This window comes from Pleurodeles waltl, chromosome 4_2 (genome assembly GCF_031143425.1).
Source record: "Pleurodeles waltl isolate 20211129_DDA chromosome 4_2, aPleWal1.hap1.20221129, whole genome shotgun sequence".
Classification (NCBI taxonomy): domain Eukaryota; kingdom Metazoa; phylum Chordata; class Amphibia; order Caudata; family Salamandridae; genus Pleurodeles; species Pleurodeles waltl.
In genome coordinates, this window is record NC_090443.1 from 998,227,417 (window position 1) to 998,237,946 (window position 10,530).

The following is a 10,530-nucleotide window of genomic DNA, read 5'->3' on the forward strand; positions in this document are numbered from 1 at the left end:
CACACGATTGGATTTGACCTGCATGCGCGCCTATTACATTCCATATAAGTGTCACGTAAGTGGAATACTAAATTAGTGGCACCATGCTGGGGGACAAATGCCCATGCAAACCTACATGTACATTACAATACCTGGATGCACCAATTTGTCTACAAAATGGTTCATCACTGTGTTGTGGGAATGACGGTGTGTTCCAATGCCATTATATATACACACAGGGGTGCATATCTAAGTCACATATGGAGCTACATGGGGCTTGTCATCACCCTGTTTACACAATGCTGGCCATTGAGCGCCAGAAGCCTCACAAGATATGACTCTCTGCACGTGCATGGGGAACCACTTAAATGTGGCACAGTGTCACCATCCAGCCTACTTTGATTTCTGATCATTTTACAGCGTATCACTTCTAGCATTGGGTGCAAAACTCATGACTCACTCACACAAAACACTTCAGCACTACACAGGACAGACAAAATCCCACTTACTGGATACATCTGGATCCTCAAATCTTGCCACTTTGCCTATGGTGTGGGGGGAGGTCCACCTGAAATATATGGATGTAAAACCACGGTTAGTATCACATCACCTAGTAGACAACATATGGCAGTATGTACTATTTCAGAAGAGTGAGGCAATTATCCAGGTTGTGGACAGTGCAAAAGACACACCACGACAAACTCACAATGAGACTGACACTCTGCGAATGAGAGCCATACATCTGCCCTCTTACACTGCACCTGAGACTCATGTAGTGCTACACCCTGCAACAACCATGTGTGGCCAATATATAGAAGATGGAACTCCATGGAATGAGGGGGAGTTGTGTGACAGATAAATGACACAACCCTCGTGCTCTGCAAGACAACTGATTCAGGTATTCTGGCTTGTCCTGCAAGGCACACAGAGGCACTTTGTGGAGGACAAGCAGCTAAACAGTTAGTCTGCAATTTTCATGCATTGAATAATCCATGACTGATGTGTCACAGTTGAGTGATGGCATCAAATGGCTAAGTGCACCATAAGGTGGGTACGCGCTCTTTGTAAACATAATGGCAGGGATGATGTATGTGAAAATCTGACAACATTGCACCATAAATGGATTGCCGTACTTTGTTATCACAATCCACTTACATATGGTATGCTGGCAGTGTCTTGGCTTATCATACATGACACAATGCTGGGGCACAGATGTTGCCATGGCCCCTGAAATATGTGACTTAGTGATGGGTGTGCATGACTCTCCTAACATCTGACTTGCATTGGTAAAACGGTAGGATATGTGAAGCACATGTCTCTGCTGAGACAGTGACACTTCATTTTGGTTGCATGCAACCTGTCCACAAGCATTGCATGCAGCACGCCAATACATCTGCTTCTGTCATTGAAGTGCATTGAACAGTAATTAGCTTGCCAATGGGGTACACACCAACAGGGCCACCAATCACCACACCAATATGGTCCAGAAGATCCTGCTCCCTGGCTGCAAGATCAGCCAAGCGATGCCTAAGCTGATGGTCGTTGCGACTGCTGTGGTACACCCTCTTCAGGTGTTGGAGCACCTTGCCCCAGCGCAGCCGCCTCGCCTCTGTACAGTAGCCCTGGATCACACAGCCACCCATCTCTAGCATCAGTGGGAGGTAGTGGGCTACCAGCCAAAGAAAGCCTCCCAGCTCCTCCTCCTCCATGCTGGTCTGCCTCCCCCTGCCAGACATTGCACTGGGGTACAGGTTGAAAAATTTTTAAAAGGTAGTATTAAGAAACAAAAATAATGAAAGGAAACGTAACACCCAAAAATTCACTAACCCAACTAACCCACCTATTTGAACTAACCCACACAGACACCCCACAGCACAGGTACAAGGTAAAATACACTAGACACACAAATTCAAAGACACTGGGACTAATAACAATTAAATACAACAGAAAACACAACAGGAGGGACACCACAAGATACAAGAATAGCAAGAAGACACCACCAACTGCAAAACACAACCACACAGTCAAAAGAGGCACAGACTGTAAAGAGAAAGTGAAAGTACACCCACTGTACTGTGACTGTAAACAAGATTTCCTATTACATCACTTCCTGTGCCCTTGCGTCACGTTTTCTGTTATGCGTATATTTTTTTGCGCATCTGATATTTTCGTGAGTATTTCTGACGTATTACATGCGTCTATTTAAATTGATGCATCAAATTAACAGTAAATCAGCACTGCGATGAGTACGAAGGTGGAAAATACGCTAAGGGCCCATTGGTCATGTACTTTGCGTTTACGGATATTTTCTACGCATTTGCGTAATTATTTTTTACTCTATTCCTGATTGTGTGTTTTTGACATTTGTTAATGTTTGCACCCTATATTAACATACATATTGTATGTGCTGGGCTTCAATATGGCATATTGTGTATGGCCGCATGTGGTAGTCCATTGTACAATGTGATTTGTGTGTGATTGGTTTGTTACACCATGTGTGTGTTACAGAATCAACAGCATGCAAATGTATATACATCATGCATATGTCTATATGTGTGACAACAGTGTATCCACATATGTATGGCAGTCAGTACTATGCAAGAGTCATGGTATGTGATTGTGAATTGTGTTCACTTATGTGCTGTGTGTAGTTGTCTTACAGAGCATCACATTTCATACAACATTCACAGCTAAGGCATTGTTGATGATGGCTGATGAATGCAATCTGGCAAATGTACCCCGACAAATGTCTCCCTATGTTGATCTTGAGTATATGGATGACTTGTGTGTGGACTACACATATGTTTGACATGTGTACATTTTTGCTATATACTGTGATTGACACACTCTGCCTACATTCCAACCATATCAGGTATTGAACACAATAGACAGTTGGAAATCATAACATTTTGCTTTGTAATTACAATTACTTGAGGTGGACCTGTAGCCCTAACTGCATATGTTGTCATCCATGCTGATGTGCATTCCATAGACATGTCTGTGCAAAGTGTGAGGTCTTGTGTACCCTGTGACAGGATTGAGCCACATGGCAGTGGCAGGAGTGATTTCCAGGGGTGCATGTTCCATATCTCCTATTGCTTGTCAGACTTGGGCTAATCATGTTGAGCATTGTCACCAATGATGTCCACACCTAGTCACACATGCTCCATGCAGCCATTGCAACTTCCACACTGAGTTATGTTTGTGGTCTGTTCAAACATTACAGTCTCACCATATTTTGACATCCACTGCCTCATGTGTGGGACCCTTATTTAGCTCATTTTAGACATGTTGTTGTTGTGTATGATGAGCTATTGTTATACAAGTTGGCAACGTGGATGTAATTAATATGTTGTGGTCCATAAACTGTGCCCTTCAGTTGTCACATTCAAGTGATGGGGCTAATTGTGATGTGATGTGTGATGGTAGCAGTTCACTCTTACGCTTCACATGTGATGTTGCTACAGTACTCAGATTTGTATTTGTGACATGCTTCATGTTTAAGAGACTGAAAACACCAAAGCCAGATAGTGTGAATAAGTGAGATGTTTAATGACAAAATGTACAAGTTGAGTTACGTGATGATTATGCGAAGAAGTTCTGTACAATGTGCAGTCTGCGTCGTATCCCAGCAGCTATGCTGTGGTCTTCCCCCTCATTTTCTTCTCCACCATCCTCCTCAGGCAGGTCCTCAACCTGCTCATATAATGGTACGTTCATCCATACACACATGTTGTGCAGGATAGCACAAGTCAATATGATCTTGCAGACCATTTATGGGGCATATAGGAGACTGCCTCCTGTGATGTCCAGGCACCTGAATCCGTCCTCTCCAAAATGGTCCGTGTCCTCTGATGTCCCTCATTATATGCACGCTCTGCTGCTGTGCTAGGGTTGTGAAATGGGGTCATTATCGACCTGCAGCAAGAAACTTTGCACACCCCTTCCATGCTACATACAGCATGGGAGAATGGACAATTTACAATGTGGCTTCAAGTAATGATGAAGTGGTCATCTGCCAAGACATACATACAGTGCAGGCCCTGACTATGGAACTGTGGGCTATTACATTGTTCCCTTGGTGATCCCGAGTGGCAGCTAATGTTTGTGTCAGCCATGAGGTGTCCAAGGGTGTGTATCCCATTGTCACAGGATGATCAACATTATTAGCAGTGTATCTCCTATCTTCCAAAACATTAATGTGCATTTCTACTGTTGATAGATACACAGTGCAGGCTATGGGATGTAGCTCAGCTACTTAGAAAATGTGTCCCTTGACACAGTGCATGTGAGATCAGCCATGTCCTGTTGTCTCCTACTGGGTCCCACCATGGCATCCATAATCTGCACTGTCTGACTGTGTCTCTGCCCCCTGTTAGGCCATGTCTTGTATCTGGTACATACATGATGGTGTTGTGAGTCAGTGAGTGTTGCATGTGAGGTTGCACTACAGTAACTGTGGTTCCACTTCTCACACATCTGGCACATGGTATGTGATGGGCATTGATCTTGTATTCCTATATATGTGAAGCAATGTGTCAGGCAGATGCCTGTGCACACTACAGGTAAGCTAGGTATGTGTTGATGAGATGCAGTTGATATAGGCCCAAGTTGTGTGGTGTTTGATATTTGTTCTTGAAGTGATTTGCATGACATTATTTGCGACATCTGTGCCTATTTGGAAGTTACATGACCTGAGCATTGTGTATGCCTTTGACATGTCTGTGCTATTTCTTTGGTGTAGGTTGTGTGATGTGTACGTAGTGGGCAACCTGAGGGCACTTGTGGTGGACTGTTTAGTTCTGCCGTTTTCAAAGGGTACATGTCTGCATCTGTCCTTCCTGTGGTGTGCCTGTCAAGTTATGGGTGTGTTACGTACAAGTGGGTGTATGTATTAGTGTTGTGCACTGATTGTGCTGTACTGCAGCAAGGTGCATATGTGTTATCAGCTGCACATGTGTGTAACCCTGGCCATATGTTACTGTAGTGGTGTATGTCTTGTGTGTCCGACAGGGTTGAAGTGTTGTGTGTACATTTACTGGATTTGTAGACTTACCCACAAGTAGGCCATTTCCATATTGTCCATCCTGGAATTGTTCATTGATCGTATTGTGCCGTAATATGTAGGTGTCATGGACACTCCCAGGATTCTTGGCCAAAATGTTTATGAATAATCTGCGGTGGTCCACTATGGCCTGCACATTAATAGAATGTGTGTGCTTGCAATTCCAGTACAGGTGCTCTGTTGCTGCAGGTGGTACAAGCCAGACATGGTGCAGTCAATTGCACCTAGCACATGCGGGAAGCAATGGATCTGATATAACCCCTGTTTGTTCTCCTGCTTTTGCTGGGTGTTGGGGAATCTGATCTGGCGGGGTATCAGGGAGCTGATGGCATCTAACACCTTCGGCAGGAATGCAGAGAACGACAGCTGTGAGACACCAGCAACCAGTCCACCCGTTGTTTGGAATGAGTCACTTGACAGCATGTGCAGGACAGTGAGCAGCTTTGTAATAGGTGGTATGTTGTGTGGGGTCTGCAGGCTAGCTGCAATTTGTGGCGCAATGTGGTGCATCAGGTGTAGTATGGCTTGCCGTTTGAGTCTATAAGTCCAAATTATGACCAGGTCCCTGAGCCAAGGAGGTTTGTCCTGGTTCTGAAGACCCTCTCCTGCCTTCTGCTTTGCCTTTGTGAGCCGCGTTGTCGTGATTGCTGGAGTTGGTGCTGTCCTCTGCGCCGTCTTGCAAGATGTATCAATATCACCTCCATCTTCTCCTGTGGGTTGTGATGTTGCTTCTGTGTTTTTTCCTTAAGTAGTGGTGTGTTTGCCTCATTTTAAGGCCTGCCCTAACACAGGCGTTAAATTTTGACGTAAATCAGTGTTAACGTAATTTTTTGGGTCCGCCTCTCACCCGTGCATCTTTTTTGCCCGGGTGGTTAAATATGGCGCTAAGGTGTTTGAGTCATTTTTTGGACGGGAACGCCTACCCTGCATCTCATTGACGCAAGTAAGTTTCACGCATCTGAAAAATGATGTTAACACCAATATTTTGACGCTAGACGGGTCTAGCGTCAAAATATAAATATGGCGTTGGGTTGGTGCTGAATTAGCGTTTAAGAAGAATGACGCTAATTGAGCGCAAACAGGGTATAAATATGCCCCTATATTTTATACGTTTGCACCGCTTTTGTATCAAAAAATGACGCAAATAAGGCACAAAAAGTTTAATAAACATGGGCCTATATTTTGAAAGTTTTCGCCACTTTTGCGTCAGAAAATGGATGCAAATGGGGTGCAAAAAAAGTATAAATATAGGCCAAAATCTGTCAACACTGGCTGCAGTACCACGAGTCAGCACTAGGCGTCCCTAATGAAGTCAGTCTACCAGCTACCACACTAGCTACACCGGGGTGCAGTATCCCAGGCACTAAACAATTGAGTCAGGCATCACACTGGTTATACGGTGGGGTGTGCAGTGCCATGGGTCTCTAATCAAATCAGCCGGACACCACACTCTAGGTGCACCGGAGGGTGCTGTACTACGGATCTTCACTGGAAGACCCTCTCCACTCAAACTCCGTACTGTACACGGAGAACTAAAGAGTCCTCGTAAATGAAAACCGTAACATGAACGCGCCTGTTTTCTTTTCAGGGAGTAGCATTATTAAGCTAGTACTTCCCGGGCTACAAGCCAAACTTTTAACGCACTTCCGATTGCCCAAAATGCACTGCAAAAATGTCAATTTCCGCCATCTACATAAAACAAATTGCACTTTGCATTTATTAGACTTTAATTTAGTAGCGTTCTCTACTTATATACAAACGTTTTATTACATTTATTGGTGCGAAGTTGCCATATGTTGTCGCCCTAATATTCAAAGAATGCGGTAATTTTAATACAACCAAATAGGGAAATCTCTTTTGAAAGAGATTGGAGGACTGAAATAACTGTCGGCTCTTGAATTCAGTTGTACCCTGTGTGACTGCTGATGAAAAGATACTGCAATTTTTGGAAGGTTTTCGTTCCCTGCGAAAATCTATTTTCGTGTATTAAAGAAGTCGCATTCATGATTTGTTTAATAGAAAGTTGGATATTGTTGTTAGTTAACAAATAACATTTATGAATTTTTTTGTTTTTATCTGTGATTCTAAACTGATACACTCCATCCCAGACAACCTCTACTATTAGCTGGAGTGAGTGATGATTGGCTTTCCAGCTATTTGTAAATAGGTCTTCTGTGCGAAGCCCAAATTAGAAAAAAAAAGAATTAATATATGTATTAAAAAATTGAAAAGTGTGTATTCGAGATAACATTGTGTGTCTTTTCAAAGCTTATAACCTGACGTTTGTAGAAAAATGGTTGGATTTCCAAAATATGCTTAATATATTTAAATCTGCCACTGAGTAATAAATCACTGGGTAGACTTATTAGGAATATTATTGTCTTTGTGCCAGGGGTATTGCAGCGATGGCTGTCATGTATTACCCATTTAGGAGGCAGTCCGAATCAATAAAATCTTTTTCACATTATAGATGGCAGCCCTGCCTGATGCGCTGAGGTGATCACTGGGGTAATCTTGCATGGAGTTCCACTATTACAATCGCCCTGAGGTTGATCACTATTACCACACTTCGGCCCATATTTATACTTTTTGTGCCGCATTTGTGTCACTTTTTGGTGCAAAAGCGGCGCAAACTTACAAAATGCAATGATATTTTGTAAGTTTGCACCGCTTTGGCATCAAACATTGACGCACATGCTGCGCAAAAAAAGTATAAATAGGGGCCTAAAAATATTAGTAGCACTTCCCACCCAGTACAACCTTGCATCCACCGTTATAGAACATTCCCTGTTAACAGAAAAAGGCTTTAAAGTTGCTGCTCCCACAATTTCAGATTCTAAGCCAAAAGGCATCCTCCTGAATGAAAAATCTCCCAGCTCGCGAGAAGGAATGTTTCAATTCTATTAAGGACACGGAGGCGAGGATTATGTATGGTCTTCTCACAGCAGTTTGAAAGAACATACGTAAATGCCAAACAAGCAAAAAAAATGTTGATATTACATGTCCCATAAGTCCAAAGGTCACCATAGTAACCACAGTCCAATCACAAAATCATCTGCTATATATCTTGGTGTGATATCCATTCCTCTTCCTTCTTTTTCGTTGGAAGAAGTTAAGCACTGGCGTCCACAGTATGGCCATTATTGACCGTTATCTGAAATATAGGACTATATATGATGAACCCCTTAATAGGTAACATTTATCCATAACATGAATTCAGTTTTATTAATGAAGCAGTCGCATACAAAAAATACATACCTTCAAACACAATTAGGCGACTCTTATAAATCACTGTGAAATTACATTTCTCATTTACTCTTCGATATGTGTATATCTTTACATATCCTTGCATATTAAGCATTAACTTTACCGAAACAGGTACTTACTCTAACGTAGTTCCAGGGAGGGAGAAGATGGTACCCAGCTCCTAGGAAGGATAATTCTCACCTCGGTGACCTTAATAGAGTTGGAAACTTTCCTTCTTGTTAGCTATGAAATTTCCATTCTATGTCAGGACCGGAGGACAAGGATTATGCATGTTCAAAGCTTACTCACCACTAAGGTTGCAGCATCATGGATTGGTTTGAATTGTAATTTTTTGAAAGTCAATTCTGATGACCAATCTGCTGCATTCATTATATCTTCCAGTCATCCTCCTACCTGAATGGCTTTGGACATCATGGCTTCTCTAGCTGAATGAGCACCAAACCGCTTCACATCAATACCTGCTTCCGCCATTACCCATCCTACCCACCTTGCAATGGAGGGAGAAGATACTGCCTTAAGGAGCTTTTTAATTGGAATCAATACTTTCTCCTGCTGGTCTATACTCACCTGTCATCTTTTCATACGCTTTGATACATCGTACTACACAAAACTTAGGATTGTCTACAAAGGAAGGATAAGTTACAGAACTAGCATTAGTTTTTGTCCTCCTGGATATTGTAAAGGTTATCCCTTTCGTAGTGAAGACTCTGGCCGATACGTCCAATGCCCGCACTTCGGAAACCCTTTTGCATGAAACAAGGCAAAGGAGAATGGCCAACTTTGCAGGTAGTTCTTTACAAGAGAGATATTGGTTATCCTGCCAACCCATCAGAAATCTTTGGTGCGAAGAACCTCCACTATCGAAAGCAGTAGGTTGGTAAAGCACGACAGGGCTGACGAGTGCCCGAAAGAAAGGGCTTGGAACTCAAATGTTTGCTCCCGCCAGAGTAATTGTAGGAACCTCCTGTGTGGAGGGAAGATGGGAGCCGTTAAGATAGGCATCCTTGAGGTCCAGTCTGACCATCCAGTCACCTCTCTGTAGCATATCCCTCAATAGATGGAGACCTTCCATTTTCAAGTGGCAGTATACCAGCCACTCGTTGAACTCTCTCAAATTTATGCCGGTTCTGATCCCTTTGTCCTTCTTTTGGACTAAGAAGATATTGCTTATGAATCCTTCTGGATGTCATGTTATTTTGCAAATTGCCCCTTTTGCAATCAGCTGTCTTACCTCAGAGTCTATTATCAGTGATTCCTCATGTGAAAAAAACAAGAGATGTGGAGGTGCTCTCTGACTGGGGGACTGATAGAATTCTGTATGAGAAACCCTGACCATCTGAAGTACCCATGGGTCCGTTGTAATCCTTTCCCAATTGTGTACAAACAGCTTTAACTCCCCCTCCCCTCACAGTTTGTCGTGAGAGAAAAAAAGAGTATTGCTTACCCAGCTGTCTTTTCTGGAAGGAACTGGAGCTCCTTCCTCCCCGGAAAGAGTTTCCTCTTGTGGACCCTCTGGTTGGGTAGAAGGGTGCCTGTATCTGTCGTTCCGGCCACTGTTACGTTTGGCCTGTCCTTTAAGTGAACTTGGGAGGTTTTATAGCCGGAAGACCGTCCCCTGCCTCTTCCAGCCCCCATGAAAACCTTCCCCAGGAAGGTATTTTTTATCGATGACTTAGCATTGTCAAGGGCCGAAAAGGTAGAGACAAATTTTCCAAGCTCCTTAACAAAGGGTTGACTGAAGAGTTGTCCCTTTGCTACTGCGCCTGCTTCAGACATTGCAAGCTCCCCCTGTTTAGGGTCGATCTTTATGAGCAGCAATCTCCTCCCCTCCACTGCCAGTGCAGAATTGGTGTTGCCCAGAAGGCAAACCACCCTCTGGGCCCAGTGAGCTACCATGTCTGTAGACATTGGCTTCCCCGTTTGCTTGGCCTGCTCTGCCATTTCAATAATCTTTGTGATGGGACCAAGGATGTCCATCAGTTTGCCCTGGCATGCTCTCCAGGACAGGTCTATGCCTTTCTTCGGGTCCCGCATATACTTGGCAAAGAAGGAACACATTTTGGGGTCAATATCTGGTATGGCTGCCACCTTCCAGACTAAATTAGGTATAGGGCATTCCGCTCTGAATCGTGAAAGGACCTCCTTTTCTAGGGGTTGGCGAATCTTGCTCTCCACGTACTGTGCCATCTTAGGCCCATATTTATACTTTTTTAGCGTCG

At 43.5% G+C, this 10,530-nt stretch overlaps 1 pseudogene; it reads right to left on the reverse strand.

Annotated features, from left to right (window-relative positions):
* Positions 1 to 8,782, reverse strand: part of LOC138293970 (ribonucleoside-diphosphate reductase subunit M2-like) — a 29,725-nt pseudogene extending 20,943 nt beyond the window's left edge.
* Positions 8,783 to 10,530: the final 1,748 nt, after the last annotated feature.